The following is a 17236-nucleotide window of genomic DNA, read 5'->3' on the forward strand; positions in this document are numbered from 1 at the left end:
GTTGTTATACACACAAACAATCCTCTTCAACTATCCTTAATGGCTCGGAAGTGAACTGAGAGGACTTAAATGTTGCCGAGCCAGATGCAAGTAGTTGAAGACTCATGTATATTCTTTTTGAATGCAATCTCATCCTTTTTTCTAATTCAAGTATCAAACCAATGGAGAACAAAGGAGCATAACTGAATACGTTTCGATGCCTCCTCTACTATGTTTATGTACAAGAAGCAACTCTTTCCTCTGGTTTGATATTGGGTATCATTTGTGATAAATCCTTGGACATATATATTCATGTCTTATCTTCGAACAAAAAACTGTCACCTTGATCTGTCTCATCTGTTGCTGTTTCTCTAAAATGTAGATATCCAGGCACGGGTGAATACAACAAGTTTTTTGAAGAGGGGGTGTACAATTGTGCAGGATGTGGGACTCCTCTTTACCGTTCTACAACTAAATTTAACTCCAGCTGTGGCTGGCCCGCTTTCTACGAGGGCCTCCCAGGAGCTATACCTGCACTGTGAGTCTCTCTTTGTATCAATTAAACGTGTGGTCACAAGTAACTAAAGACGGTTCTGATTGAAGTCGATTTCTATTACGGCTTGCTATAGATGACATCTTCCACTTTGTGCTTATCGAGCTTTCTAAACTGTGAAATTGCAAAATGAGTCAGGCATGTTTTGCTTCAAATCATTGATGAGCTTGCCTTGCAAAATGAGTCAGGCATTTTTTTAATTTATTGGCACATATTTCGATTTTACCAATTGAACCCATCTAGTCAATTTTAGCTGAAATTTACTAATGTGGACGCTGACTGTTTTATGTGGCACGGTCAATGCTTATATGGATAAAATTTATTATTTTTAACATTTTTTCGAATTTTTAATTATTTTTTATATTTTAAATTTCTTTTCTCTTTTCTTCCCCCTTTTTTTTTTTCTCCTTTTCTTCCTTTGGCCGGTTGCCCAGAGGCCATGGACGGACTGTTCTGAAACACTCTTGGGTCGCTCTGCGCGTGGATTCTGCGAGTTCAGACCGAGCTCTGCAGGAGAGAGGGAGAGAAGAGGGCGTGAGTAAGGGGGCTTTGTAAAGGAGAGGGGGAAGTGGGTGAGGAGGAAGTTGCGTGACAAGTTGTCGGAAGCGAAGTGAAGTGGCCTCTCCCCTCACTCCAACCTTTCCTTCCTTCTTTCCGTGTCGCATGCGAATATTAAAAAATTTAGTTAAAAAGAGGAGTGGAGCACGTTCTCCGCGATTGGTTAGAATAAGGAGCAAAGGGGGGAAGTTTATGCTTGGTGACCAAGAACGACTTGAAGTCGGTCAAACAGTGTCTTCTCTCTTTTCTCTCTCTAGAAATGCGGCCTTCGGCTGCTGTGAATGGTGTGTAAAACCCAAGCTAATATATTTATAATAAATTTATAAAAAAATTAATTTTTTAACTACAAAAAATTCATTAGATCTGTAAAAACTTTACACTATTAATTTTTATTAAGAGGGACAGGATATTTAAGTCCGCGTGAGCAGATCCTACTCCCCCCCTCTCGCTCTCTCTCTCTCTCTCGCTGAAAAAATGACAACGTACGGGTTGGTGTTCGGGGGTTTGGTTTTCTCGCCAATTTCTCGCGACACGAGATGGTCCGGGCAGCCGAGTCCGTTTCGCGGGCGGGCGGACGGCCCGGTTTGACCGTTAAGTTCTGCGTTGACCCCCAGGAAGCCAGCGAGCGCGCGCTCGCTCGCGCCGTTTCCGTTTCCGTTTCGATTTCGCGGTTTCCAGATCTGGGTGTCGGTCCGTGTTCGTGTAAATGAAGCGGGACCACGATCATAATTATTTGCCCAGATTTTATAATAATAATAATGATAATGAATTGTTTTTGTTAGGATGACTTGTTTTATTTATTAGGGTAGTTCGTGTTTCATTTTCGCAATTTCATCGGCCCCGGCATTTATTTTTGAACCGCATTTATTTTTCGGCTAATAGCATAAAAATTTCAAATAGGTACATGATGTATGATAAATCTATCTCAAATTAATTTTTTAACCACAAAAAATCATAAATTAATACATCTATGTAAAATTTAACATAAATTAATTTATGTTAAATTTTATCATAAAATTTGAGATTTTATCTTCTATTTATCATTAGTGTACCGGTTTGTAATTTTTATGGTATTAACCCGACTTAATAAAAATTAATAGAGGGTAAAGTTTTTATAGATCTACCAATTTATGATTTTTGTAGTTAAAAATTATTTTTTTTGTAAATTTATTATAAATATATTAGCTTGGGTTTTCAGTTATATCATAATCGTGCGAAATCACCCGCAAATCGACTACGCACTCCCGGTCGAATTGATTTATAGAATTTTCAAAATTTGTTTTCGATTAAATAAATTGGGCATTTCATTGACACATCGATAGTGCCATTCTTTGAGCTAATCACTCATGAGATAATTAGACTATCTGGGGTAGGGGTGTCAATGGGTCGGGTCGAGTCGGGTCTTGTTGTTACCCGACCCGACCCGAAACACAATGGTCACAGCGTGACCCGGCCCGACCGACCCGAAACACATAAGACCATCTAATGTGTTTCGTGTCGGTTCGGGTCCGTGTCGGGTAGGGTTACTTTTTTTTTTTTTTTTTTCGGGGTTCGTTAAATCCTTTTAAAAGCTCGAGAATTTGAGGCTGTAGTTCTTTGTCACGAAGCTTCTCAATCTTAATTAATCGATTTAAAGCAACTTTCTTCTGGGTGCTTGGAACCAATGCTTCTGTCAAGGACTCTGCTGCATTCTGTCAAGGACTATGCTGCAACTTGCATAGACACATTGAATCCTTTAGCTTCTGATGATACAAAGATGGAGAAGACATCAAATGCAGCAACTCTTTTACCTTGTATTTTTTTACATTAGAAAACCTGTCTTTGTGAAAAAATGTAGCACAACCATCTATTGTATTGATATTCCCACCATAAACCTGCAGACAATGGACATATGAATAAATAAGGGACGTAAAACCTAAGACAACATAAAAGGAGAAGTCCATGAATAACCTCGATCGTTTTTTTCTTGTATAAAGCTTCATAACCATGTTTGTCTAATTCAAGGGCGAAAAACTTCTCGAAATGATCACTTTGAACTTGGAAAAGAAAACATATCTGTTTTCAATGTACCAAACATGCCAAAAAGGGAGGACAAAACTAATAGTCGATCTCCATCGACGCATGAGGAGGAGGCCTAGTTAACATTCTATTCTTCCAAACAAAGTAAATCGATCAACATACATCCTCTTACTATAAATTCATTTCCCATTACTCTATCTACAAAGTAAAGAATCTGCCACAATGGTATATATTTAAACAAAAACAGTAATTTAGCAACTTCATCTAGAAAGAAACTAGATTATCTACAAAGACCTTTTTTGCTTCAATTACATAAACAACAAAATTAAGATGTCCGCGACCTGGAACTTCCATTGAGAATAGGAATGCTTATCTCAATGTGCACCAGATAATTATGATGGAACTCCAGCTACCGGTCTAACAAGACATCAAGAAGTAACACGAAAGAAAGCACTCGTGTACCAATAAATTGGTTGATGGTTTTGTGAGAGTCTATGATAAGTTCTTTGTTTGCTCTTCTTCTTTTCTATTGTCTGTTGTTTTGTTTAAAGTACAATTCAGCTATGCTTTGTTCTGTTAGGATTGGGTGGTGTTTCGCCAAGGAGTAGAATGTGGCTTTCAAGGGAGAGTCAATAAACAGGGAGGTATGTCATATAAAGAAAATATAGTCCTCTGTTTCTACTTCCCTTTGCATTGAAAAAATGAACTTTCTTTTGTGCTTGTAGATCCCAGTTTGTTTGTGATAAAAAAATATGCGCTATCTGCTTCCATTATGGATATCACTCATGTCATGTGGGGTATGAACCTAAATTAATTTGTCAAGTCGTCGTGTCTTATTTGTTGTTACATGTGAAATTGCTTCTTTTCAGAGACACGAAAATCAGAAGCGGGGTACTTAAACTTATGCGCAAGATCTAACTTTAATTCACAGCCTTCCACTCTCCAGTAAAAAGGAATCACATTTCCATGAGAAACAAGTATACCCCTAACAGCTCACATCACCTAATTAGCACAAAAAGACGGCACATTTTGCAGCACTTTTTCTCTCTCGCGAGCATCTTCGCAGTTCCTTCATTCTAGCCTAATCCTGGAAAGAGAGAAGATGCTCTCTCAGAAGTCAAGCTGCCGAATCTCTTCTTTTCTTGGCAAACACCAATTACACAAATCCGACGGCAACTCTCCGGTTCTTGTTCAGCTTCCTAAATCCAACTCCACCAGACGACTCACCCCATTTCTCGAAATCATCCAAAGCTAAAGAAGACGATGCAGAGAGACCCATCGATCATTTTAGCTATAAATTTCGGCGAACAAGAATGCCGCACTCGCTCGACATGAAAACCAGACAACTCGCAGAAACAAAACAAAAACGAAAACCCGGAAATCAAGAAGCAGCGGATCAAACCTATATAGAGCGTAATCGAGAACTACGGGGAGAAGCGAACCTTGAAATTCCACCGGAAGTCAGATCGGAGCTCGGGGTCAAGAGCCGACTTGTCCTCCTCCTCGGCGTCGCCGGTAACGATCGACAGATTCGGCGGCGGCTAGGGTTCCGGCGTTGAGACGAGGGGTGGCGATGGAGACGGCGAGGCGGAGGTGTGTCGACGGACGGCAACGATCGACTGATTCGGCGGTGGCTAGGGTTCCGGCGGTCGTGAGCGTAGGCACAGTCGTGTCATCGGAAAGAAGGTGGAGCCGAGAAAGATGAGAACGTGTTTGTGTTTACTGTTTATGTTTGGATTCGAAGTTATCGTGTTTCAGGTCGAACAATGTTCCGACCCTACCCGACCCTAAACATATCTTTATTGCTTGTTTTATGTCTGTGTTTCAAACAGTATCAAGACCCGAAACAAGTATACTACTTGTTTCGTGTTCGGGCCGTGTTCGGGTTGGTTCGGGTCGGGTCGGGTCGGGCTTTTTTGACACCCCTAATCTGGGGGAGTAATTAAGGGATTTTAACGCAATGGACTTGAGAATTCAACCTGGAATCGATTACTCGACCGTGTCGATCTACAAGGGTCATTATGGCACCGTCAAAAATCGATTAGAGACCGGAGATAGGTCAATTTGATAGAAATATATGATTAGTGTACGGGTGATTCCACATAATTGTAAAATTTCTTTTGAAGGACACTAGATCGATTTTCCCGTCGTTTCTGTAACCGGCGTCCGTATTGAAATCTCGAGATTTTCACAACAACCGAGAGTCGCTAATGTGTCGAAAATGTACATTGTGACTAATGGGTCAATTGCACCAAAAATTCCTAAAAGCTACTCAGTAGACCAGGTCACGTTAAAGTCGCGTCAGATTGAAATTAACCGCGAATTTGAACCCGATTTCTAGTTCTGTCGTTTCACGATTTATTTTAAGAATGTTGACTCATCCTTCGAAGATTTTTCGGAGATTTCGAGATTTTTACCGAAAATCGTTTCAAACGATTCGGAAAATTAGTGGAAATTCAGATATGCTAAGTCGATGGAAATTTAGACTTCTGAGCCAAGCCTTTGAGTATCGGGACTTGCAGGAAATTGTACAGGATTTTCTTCAGCAAAATTGGACCTCGATTTGGAGAATTGGGAAAGAAATCTAAGAGTATTTGAGTGAAATTCGGAGCTGGATTTTGGGGCAGCAAAATTGACTTCAATTTAGTTAATTGGTGGGAAATTATTGCAAGAAAGTAATTGGGACAAGAGGATATGCTTGTGGGCTTTTGGGGGACTAATTCATGATGAAATTTGAGATAACTATTGACTTTTCTTCTATTTTTTCCCATCATCTTCGACCGACTCTTCTCTCTCTCTCTTCACCTCACGCCAGCTTCATCCCCTTCGGTTCTGCTTTCATTTCCTCTGTATCTTCGTTTATTTTTCATCTCCACCGAAACAATCCCCTCTGCTGCCATTTTTCCCTTTTATTTCCCCTCTCTTCGTGTGACAATCCCATTCAGTCAACACCCCCGCCCCCCTCCCCCAAGCAACTTCACGAGGTTGACCCCACCTTCTCCACTTTCACGTTTCGTTTCCCTGCAGCACTCATGGTCAACACTCCCTTCACCGAAGCCTTTCGTCGACCACTTCACCTCCACATTGCGGCCAGCTGCTCCACTCCACCGCCTGCTGCAGCCACGCATCGTCCCAGCTTCGACTCTGCCACGTCCCGCGACAACCTCGTCGTTCGTCTCTTCCCCAACCAACAACGATGCTGCTTCTCTCTCTTTGTTGCTTCAATCGGCCCAGTTCGCGTGTTTTCAGCCCACCGATCCTCCTCCATTTCCAGCGAAGGCCTGCAGCTCATGCATTTCTTTGGCCCAGCGAATTCAGTCCACAAGCCCAGCAGTTGGGCCCGTCTTCAGCCCATCCTCGCTTGGCCCAGCTAGTTTGTGGATCAGCCCAGCGACAGCCCACTTGAATTCTAGCTCAGCCCAGCGAAAATCTTCAGTCCAGTCTAGCTTTGAAGCCCACGAAGTCAGCCCAACGTCAGCCCAGCCCAATTTAGCAACAAGTCACAGCTTGGGCTGAGATTTGTTGGGCTAGTTCTAGGCCCGGTCCAAGCCCGTTGGTGTCGTCGAGAGCCCAAGTTCGGCCGTTGTCGTGGTGAACCGGTTCTCATTTTTAAACCGGTGAGTTTATGTACTAAACTCTTCTTAATAGGCTAATGACATTTAAGGGGTATTTAGATTAATTTAATTTGAAATTAGGTGGTTAGTTAGATTAAATTAAAAATTAAATTATTTATTTATGCATGTTAGGTGGTTAAAACGGCTTAGATATGGACTAGATAAATTGTATTATTTATCTAGTTGGGTTCAGAAATTTTCTGGGCTCGTTTTGATATTTATTTAGGCATTTTTGGCCTAAGTTAGTATTTTTAGAATTTAAATTATTTATTTAATTAATTTCCGTAATTATTTAATTATTAAATATTTTCCCGAAATTAGGTTGGATAGCCGGTGACCATAATTTCATGCTGATTGTAATGGTATGCGTGGTTTATTTAATTGAGTGTTGATTTGTACAAATTAAATGAAAATTTTAATACTAGGTATTTATTCCAAAAATAGAGTAATTTTGGTATTTAATCAGAAAATGCCAGGGCATCAGTTTTTAACACCGAAAAGGTTTTCGGACACCATATAAATAGTGGGATTTTCTAAAAGAAAAATATTGCATTTTTGGCTCAAACTGACTATGTATCCACACACGATTATTTCTATCAGGTATTTTTAACATGGAGAAATTATGCTAAGACATTACTTTAATTGAGGAATTTAAGTGTGAAACACAATACCTTTAGCCAGGAGTGAATAATTGTGTAATGGTTTATAGTCAGGGCATGTTAACTATGGGGAATTGAGATGATATGTGTCGGGTTGAGGAAACTCGATGGGTCGTGCGAGTCACTTCTAGTGCCTTATATCATTGCTTATTGTAATAAAATGCTAAGTGTTACATGGCGACCAAAGTTGCATGAGAATTACCTCTAGTGCCTTGTAGTATTGTTATGTATAGTGAAGGGTTAAGTGCTTCACGATAGTAAGATCTCATATAAGTTACCTCTAATGCCTTATACTATTGCTTTTTATAGTAAATAGCTAAGTGCTACATGATAGCGAGACTTCATGTGAGTTACCTTTAGTTCCTTGAGTCTGATTTTGAGTGGGAATGTTGAATTGGAACGTTGAGAGTAATTATCGAGTATAGATAGAACCATCGATATGATTGACCGCGCTTGATTATGGAACAAAATTGTGTGACACGGAATGTGACGTGTCATAACGATTTGGCCTTATAATTGGAACTCTTGTGAATTGATTGATTAATTGATTGACTAAGATTGAATGGGGCATTCCAAATGCTTGGGTGTTGTTATTGCACTTATGTAATATGTGATTCGTGCTAATATGTAGAAAGGATCTGAGACGAGGTAAGTCTAATTGATTGTGTGATTATGTGGTTAGGACGATTCTTGGCGTATTTCCCTCCTAATCGGGGTTTAGAGCATGAACTCGCTAAGATTTATATATCACCCCGTCGTGGGCTCAATTTTCAGGGCCGTAGAGTGGAGGACCCGAAGCCGAGCTGTGGTGACCTGAGGAATAGGTCAATTAGGTCAGCTTCCTTTTGGAGAACCGTCTTTTGTAAACTCTTGGTTGATGACCTTTGTAAATAACTCAGTTGGTTTATAAAAGCATGTTTGTTGGTGAAATTGTTGTCATGCTTTTCTATTCCGGGATGGCTACTGTTAGGGGATTTATAATTCACTTCCACATGTGCAATAAAATAAAAAGGGTCGACGACTCATCTTAAGAAGTCACAAATTTTATTGACCAAAGAGGGATGGGTACACGCTCGGGATCCAAGGCGTGACAATATCCGTTCGCTAATTGATTTATAATAGTGTAGTATTGACCATTGTCAATCCTTATAGTCGAATGGTCGTTTTCTAATCGAATTCTCTAATCTTTCGCGTTTTAACCCTTTACAACCTCTTAACGGGATAATTACCAAAAAATTCATAAACCTATTGCAATTGTGTCAATTCAATCATAAACTCTTTTTTGGCCAATTTAGTCTTAAACCTTTTACAATTGTGCTAATTTAATCCATTTGACCAAAATTGGCCGGTTGGCGCGACGTGGACGCCGGCCGGAGACAACTAGCCGGCGAACAATTTTTTAATAAATATTTTATTTTTTTCTAATTTTTTTTTATTTTTTTATTTTTTACCTTTTTCTTCCCGTGACCTCCCTCGTCGGCCACCGATGAGGCTTGCCCCCGCTAGCCACTAGCGAAGGCGAGCCTTGCCCCCATGGCAAGGTCGAGCCTCGCTAGATCCGGCGACGGCGGCCTCACTATCATTGGGCAAGGCTTGCCTTCACCGGTGGCCGGCGGGGTGAGCCTTGCCTAGCAATGGTGAGGCCACGGTCGCCCAGCCAATGCGAGGCTGCCGTCGCCGAGATCTAGCGAGGCTCGACCTGCCATGATTGGGCGAGGCTCGATGATGGCAGCCTTGTCGTCATTGGGCGAGGCTCACCTTCGCCAATGGCCGGCGGGAGCGAGCCTCGTCGGCCTCGCCTCGAGCCAACCGGCCGAGGAAGAAGAAGGTAAAAAAATAAAAAATAAAAATTTGAAAAAAATTATTAAAAATTGTTCGTCGGTCAATGTCCATGTCGGCGCCGGCCGGCCAATTTTGGCGGATGGACTGAATTGGCACAATTATAGAAGGTTTATAACTAAATTGGTAAAAAAAAAAGGTTTAGGACAATTGTAATAGATTTAAGACTTCTTTGGTAATTATCCTGCCTCTTAACTCATGAGTGATCAGTTTAGAGTAAAATAATTATAAGTGTGTTGATGAAATAACTATTTCATATATTTCGAAATAGGGCCAAATTTCGGTCGATTGTCGAAGGTTGGGTGACTAGCTAGAGGAAAAAAAGGAAATATAAAAAAAAATGAAATTAAAAACACAAAAAAAAAATTAAAATTTGGAAAAAATTAAAAAATTTATCCACATTAATGATGGCGTCTACGTCAGCAAATTCAAACAAAAATTGATCAAATTTACTCAAATGGCAAAAAGTGAAAATATTTATAATTTTATTGAGAAAATTAAAATATTTATGATTGAATTGATAAAAATGTAATACGCTTACCACTTTTTGGATAATTTTTTCCCCGCTTCATTAGTACAAGTAATAATCCACGTCGCGTCCACGTCAGCCCGCCCGGAGTGAAATCGTGATGAAGAGCAAGAATCCAAGAATCTCCTCCTCCCCCGGGCGCTCGCATCTCCTCCACAATCTCTCTCTCTCTCTCAATCTAAATTCTTGCTGCGCGGCCTCGTCACAGCCTCACCTTCGCCACCTTCAAAGCTTCACAAAGGACGACGGCGACCCAAGAAGCGTCGAGATCGGTTCTTGGAGCGGAAATGCCGCATGCGATTGAGCTCCTCCTAGAGCCTGTCGTGCCGCCATGTGGGAGTCGCTCAACCTGTGCCACTTCCCGAGAGTACGTACCCTCTTCAGTTTCTGGTTCTGGGTTCGTCTGTCTATGCGCGCTTGGCTCTTTCGTCCACGTTTTGAGCATTTTGTTTCGGAGTTCTTGATAATTTGTGCCGAGTGGCCGCCTTTGGATTGAGTAGTGTCCGTGGGTCTGTCGTTTGAAACGGCTAAGAGTGTTTTGGAAAGATTGTTATTCGTATGTTTATTCGAATGCTGAGTGCTGCTTGGGATCTCTTTTGCATGCCAAGAATGCTCCTGTTTTTTAAAGCAACCCACATTACAAATTCTTGGATTCTTTTCGACTGGGTATCATGAGCATCATATAGATTAGCATCATTCTTGGCTATGACGATACCATGATTAATTGAAGTGATGCTATGTGTTACCCCTTTCTTGACTTGCAGGGATATGGCATGTTGAAGCACGGAAATGTGGTTGTAGCTTTCTCCACTCCCATCTCATGTGGCTGTGGACATTTGGATTCATATTCCTATAGCCAGCAAGTCCATGCACCACCTTATGCCGTAAAATATCGGATTGGTCGCCGCTCTTTTGTTTCGGGAGATACCTGTGAATATATAAGTTTGTTGACTTCCTCGGGATTGGGTCAGAGACAACTTCGTCACAACAATTATAGGCTGAGCCGCTCTGGAAGAGCACGGATACGAGCGGCGATTGACGTCGCGAGTGCTGTTGATGTCATCAATGATTTAGGATTGGATACTCTTACATTCTTAGCAGTGATTGTAGCAGTCCTTCCGACATTCAAGTTACTCAGAGAGTCCTGTAAGAAATATCTTTTGATTCATATTTATCTCTTTTTGTGTTGGGGCCTACCAATGGTATTGACGACACGCACATGTTTGTTAATTGAGTATATCAACAGCAAGTCTAAAATTCACTATGTTATGTCAAAAGGAAAGAAGAATATCTAGTGCTTAGGTCTTTAGTTGATAAAAGCCTGACTTCAGCAATAAAAGTTGGGGAACTGCAAGGTGCTTCTTTCAATTTCCTCTGTCCGACCTACTTAAGAGGTTGTCGTGCTATGGGCCATGGCCATCGGAATATGTGTTTTCAACCATCCTCGATCAAACAGACCATGCATAAACGCATAGACGGATCTTTTTTTAGTGAAAAGTTTAAGTCTCTTATTGCAAGATGCTATAAGGATGGAGCCATGATTGGTCTAAGAGCTATTGCTTTGTCTTCAGATACTTGGTTTCTTCTTTGCCGGAGTTGTACTCAATCAGTTTGGATTTATAATAAATCTCACAGATGTCAAAGTGCTGTCTGAATGGGGCATCCTTTTCCTGGTAAGCTAGTTTCTCTCTGCCAATAATCTGAATTGTTGCTTCATCTTTTTCTTTTTGTCGCGATTAATGACGTTTCTAACTTTTATCAGTCACCATATTCTGAAAGAATTGTGACTTTAAGTGTGGCCGCCCTTGCTTAGCAGCAAAGGAACATGTGAAAGTAGTGATATGTCACAATGTTTCTATTTCAGTCAAGCTTCTAACTTATTAATTGGATGACATGATACTTTCAATAGATATCCAAGTCCCATCTATTGTTTGCATCTTGGCTCTAAGGTGTGGAGTGCGCATCAAGAAGACTCTCCTTTGATTGATTTCACAAACTTTCACCTCCATTAGTGACCATTCCTATGTCAAAAAGCTGGAATTATCCATTTTTTTGGTTTTTAACTGAAGTGTGAGCAACTTATCACTTACTCATATTCTATACATGATAGTAAGTTAGGAAATGCAGCATCAATTTTTTCTGCCAAGTGGCGCATGTTAAGATCAAGAAGGACAATGATTTCCCATCTGCTGTCTTTGTTACTTGATTTGAGCCAAAAAGACTAAGCGATATCTTGAAGAAAGATATTGAGCATTTCTAACATAGTGATCCACGTGACTCCATTTGATGGGTGGCTTTGATTTATTATTTTCCTTCCTTTTTCCCTCTAGATAATCGGCTTAATTTTTAACCGGGGGAGCAAGATACACAGGTAAATAGATATAGCTCAACTATCATGTTCTTTATGGACATGACTCTACTCATGAAAGAGCCACGCCTCTTCCTCTCCAGCTGTTCGAGATGGGATTGAAGCTATCATTTGCACGCTTAAAGGCTCTCGCAAAGTTCGCCTTTGGCATGGGATTGACTCAGGTAAAGTGTTGTAACATGCATGGATAACAGTTTGAGTTGAAATTCTGGAGATCCAATCTCTTCTACTATTTGGCATCTTACTTTATTTCTCAAAAGTCCTTTCACATTCACAAAAAATACACTCATCATCGAATGCCATGAAATATTAAAAAAAAACACAAAAACTTATTTCAAATTCATAAAGAACACAAAAATTTATTTCAATTTCACAAAAATACAAAAAAATATTTTAAATTCTAAATTATAGGTTATAGGTTTCAGTTCTATGGACCGAGAACTTGGAATCTACTCGTCGAAATACAGGGAACCTAGAATTTACCATGCATTTATTCTACTCTTTTATATACTTGCGCAACTGTGGTAATTAGCAAAAAGTTGAAAACTCGAGGGGAATGTTGCAACAACATAAAAAACTTGGGGAGCAATGTGCAATTTGCCTAATTATTACGCCAACTGTCGCCCGAGCAGTTCCGTATCCTGAGGCAGAAGGGGACCGAGTTAGTAATTCCTTTGAATTCTCTTGATTTTTTATTTTTTTGGGTCTCTGTTTTACTGCTAGCTTATCTTGATTGTGGGTTTGTCGTTCTTGATTTTTGTTTCGTTCCTGCTCTTGTTGATGCTTCCACTTTCCGTACTGGGTTGGGGTTTGTTGAATTGGGTTGGTTTCGTTTGAACGTGATTGCCATGCTGTCTTCTTGAAGCTTGGGAACACTGAGCAGCGAGCTTTATGCCGCAAATGTAAAAGGTTGAATCAGAAATGGGTTTTGAGTTTTAAAAAGGCACAGCAGAACACATTTTGAGTGCATCAAGCGGTGTGTGTTGGAGGTGGATTCTTAGTGAATTATGTCTTAATAGGAGAATCCATTGAGGAAATGCAGGTTAGGATGTTCTCTAGGTTTTTCAAGGTGCTGGCAAGGGTTATTCTTTTCTGGTTTTTTGTGGGAATGAGCTGTTTTAGCTATTACTGAAGTTCTCTGGAACTGTCCTGTGTTTGGAAAGACTTAGTTTTTATCCGGAAATGTCCGCCCTTTTAGGTTCCTTTCGGGTGCTAAAGATTTGTTACTGCATGAGTACTGACATCTTAGTTACTTACGGAGTCTTATACTTTCCACTTTTCATCAAAACAAAGGTGAAAAGGTGTCAAAATCATCCTTAAAGTGTGAATCGTAGGGTTATCACGTACAGTTGGTGCAAATCTTTGTGCTTTGAAGAGCTTTTTCTTTAAAATTCTTGTTTCTCGAAACAACTTCTGCCTATCTGTTGTGAGGGAGTGTGATCTCCATTTTGACTCATCTAATGCTTTTGCATGGTCCTTGTAACGCTCTTTCTTTACACTCTGTATCTTGTTTGTACTCATTTTTTACTTTGACTGTTCAAAGGGTCTCTTAATCTGTTAAAATATGAAAGCGATGCAGAGCCAGTAGTCAAGCTCCCTAACTACTAGCTCTTAGGCTCAATACATTATACGCATGTGCAGGATATAGGAGGGATCAAAGGGCTAAGTTCCTATCCTTTTTTTTAAGAGAATCTCAGAACTAAGAGTAATATCCTCTTGTTACTGCTGCGGCATTTTACAAAATGATTCATTTGTCGTTCTCATGATCGTGCTGTTACCATTGATTACCTGCTAAGGCTGATCACGATATCTTAAGCTCTTATCAACCCTCTTTGTGGGGCTTTCCTGCTTTAGTAATCAATCGATCGATGGACCTCATGCACGTGATGCACTACAGTTTTTGTAGATTGTGTTGCTTGGGCAAATATTTGACTAGAAAACAAGAAAGAAAATGCATGATATAGATAAATCAAATGACATTGGGAGCACAATGGTTGATTTTTTTGAAATGCTGCGTTAGTATGTTCTGCGACATAGGTATACAGCCACTAGTAAAGAAAACTGTTAAATTAGGTGGATGACCGCCTCATATCATACTTCAGGGAAAGAATCCTATTCCTGTGGTTATGTATGGTATTTACTTGTTGAGGTGCTATACACGCAAACAATCCTCTTCAACTATCCTTGACGGCTCGGAAGTGATCTGAGAGGACTTAAGTGTTGCTGAGCCTGATGCAAGTAGTTGAAGACTCACGTATATTCTTTTTTAATGCAATCTCATCCTTTTTTCTAATTCAAGTATCAAACCAATGGAGAACAAAGGAGCATAACTGAATACTTTTCGATGCCTCCTCTACTATGTTTATGTGCAAGAAGCAACTCTTTCCTCTGGTTTGATATTGGGTATCATTTGTGATAAATCCTCGGACATATATATTCATGTATTATCTTTGAACAAAAAAGTGTCACCTTGATCTGTCTAATCTGTTGCTGTTTCTCTAAAATGTAGATATCCAGGCACGGGTGAATACGACAAGTATTTTGAAGAGGGGGTGTACAATTGTGCAGGATGTGGGACTCCTCTTTACCGGTCTACAACTAAATTTAACTCCGGCTGCGGCTGGCCTGCTTTCTTCGAGGGCCTCCCTGGAGCTATAACCAGCACTGTGAGTCTCTCTGTTTTTGTCAATTAAACGTGTGGTCACAGGTAACTAAGACAGTTCTGATTGAAGTCGATTTCTATTACGGCTTGCTCTAGATGACATCTTCCACTTTGTGTTTGTTGAGCTTTTTAAATTGTGAAAATGACGAGAAATGCAAAATGAATTGGGCATGTTCAGCTTCAAATCATTGATGGGCTTGCCTTGCTTTTTTATCTCAGCTGGATCCAGATGGGATGAGGACGGAAATCACTTGCACTGCATGTGGCGGCCATCTGGGTCACGTGTTCAAGGGTGAAGGGTTCCCGACACCGACCGATGAGCGGCATTGCGTCAATAGTATTTCACTCAAGTTCGTTCTGTCAACTCTAATCCTTCCCAGTAAACTTCTACAGCTAGATTGATCGGTCGAGATCACCGGATGCGACCTTCAACCGCTGCTGTTATCCAAGATTGTTTACTTCCGATTTCCATACAATGTACAATAAGCCCTTCCCATATATCTTCCTGATCTGGATCGAACTTAGATATTTGCTGCCGTCTCTTAAGTAAATAAAAGTCGAAATCTTTTTTCTTGTTATCCATCTCGCAGATGTTTCTTTCCAAGCTGTTCTAATGTGGCATGTTGAAAAAGGCTGCCCAATATTAAACCCAGACATGACTTTGCTCTCCGGTGATTTTTGTTGGTTTTTATGCCACCTCACTGGTGGAAGGTAATAGGAATCGGGAAGGTAATAGGAATCGAAATGTGCAATGTGCAATAGTGAAATCTTAATCATGCACAAAGTGCAAGATAAAGAAAAAATCTCAATTTTATATATTCAACAGGTAAGCTCCATTACAACATGCATGAACATAAGCAAAAAAGACGTAACCTAGAAAATTGATAAGTAGGCATGATAATTAAATGCAAAATAATATCATCTATAATACTAATTAATATATAAAATTCTATGGATAAAGAAGTAAAACAAAATTGAACCGTATCCAAAACTAAGATGGCATAAAAAAGAAGCAACGGTATATTCCATATCAAATTCCAATGATGTCTTGATTACAACCCACACCAAAATTTTTAGATATAGAATTCTTTATCATAACTTCCCTTAACTAAATGGATACGAGGGGAAAATCATAAATACAAAGAAATTCCTATGTTATGTATTCTTTTAATCTGCACCCACGTGGAGGTCAACGAACTTCGAGATTTGGAGTCTTGGCTACGAGTTCATTGCTTGGCAATTCCAAATCTGCTGCTCAGTTGCCGGAACGAGAGAGTGGGTGGATGCGGAGGTTAGCCAACGCGTCTCCTGTTCATTTCTTCTTCCCTCAAACCTTTTGAGGACTTCGCAAATCCAATGTCAACATGTAATTGGATATGAGAAATTATGCACACTTTAAATATTTTATGGACATAACTAGTTAAACAGTGACTAGTTTTTTTTTTTTGGCTAAAAACATTGACTAGTTAAACACAGACTAGTACTGCAAATCAATATGGCAAAAGAGCTCCTCGGCAGCCGAACATACGGATCGCAACTACTAACATCTTCCGCTTGAGCTTTTGAATAAGACCCCATAAGTAAGCTGGAAAGAGCATTATCAACAACGGCAAATAGAGGAGAAAAAAGGAGAGTCCTTGGAACAAGAGTAACGTGAGGAAAGCAATGGAGAGAAAGGAAAAGACCTTGAGAAAGACAAAGATGCGGGCACCACGAGCGGTACTAAAGACGAGCAGATGAGCTATAAGTGGAAGGGACAAAAAGCAATAAAGAAGAAGTGTGAAAATGATGAGAAAAATAGTGAAGGGATGGGTATCAAATGGAGAATTCCGTGTCCCCTGATATTTCAGGACAACGAAGTTAACTAGAATTGGAATGATGAACGTGACAATGGCGTCGATATTGTCTCGCTGATTTGGCAAGAAATTGGTCATTTTTGAATGTGGGGATAGATGAGGGAGAAATGAAGAAAGAGAGACAAAGCTGCAAGAGTAGGGTGAATGTGCAAAAGACTTAGAAGAGTGCATCGAATGATGGTTGATTGTGAGGAGTGCTTAAAGGATGGAGAGGGTTTTATAGATGATTGGACTCTAATGTTCCGATCTCATTGGTGAAGATCTAAATGCCTGTCAAGGGACAAGGAATGACAAGAAAGTTTTCATTTGAAATTTACACACTGGGAGTCAACGGTCTCCGTGTTCCCAGTGGAAATGTAAATTTTGGATGGAACCTCGGAGACGCGGATTCAAACGGCCTCCGTGCCCCCAGTGGAAATGTAAATTTCGGATGAAAACTTTCTTGCCCCCATGATTAAAATATTCATTAGTCGTTAATCATCATGTTATCGTGCGGCACAAGGCTAGCTGGCCCACTAACAAGTCAACACGTGTCCGTTGTGGATTAAAAAAATAAAACTGAAAACCTGTTTTTCCTCTCTCCTGTCCTCTACCGCCTGT

The 17236-nt window shown here is 40.3% G+C and overlaps 1 long non-coding RNA gene across 1 annotated transcript; it reads right to left on the reverse strand.

Moving 5' to 3' along the window:
• Nucleotides 1-2895: 2895 nt before the first annotated feature.
• Nucleotides 2896-3186, reverse strand: LOC120295711. Its single transcript, XR_005553031.1, has 2 exons — nt 3041-3186; nt 2896-2964 (listed from the first exon to the last, which is right to left on the reverse strand). It is a non-coding gene; the product is annotated as an uncharacterized LOC120295711 (long non-coding RNA).
• Between the last annotated feature and the right edge of the window lie 14050 nt (nt 3187-17236).

The sequence above is a fragment of the Eucalyptus grandis genome, chromosome 7 (assembly GCF_016545825.1).
Source record: "Eucalyptus grandis isolate ANBG69807.140 chromosome 7, ASM1654582v1, whole genome shotgun sequence".
Classification (NCBI taxonomy): domain Eukaryota; kingdom Viridiplantae; phylum Streptophyta; class Magnoliopsida; order Myrtales; family Myrtaceae; genus Eucalyptus; species Eucalyptus grandis.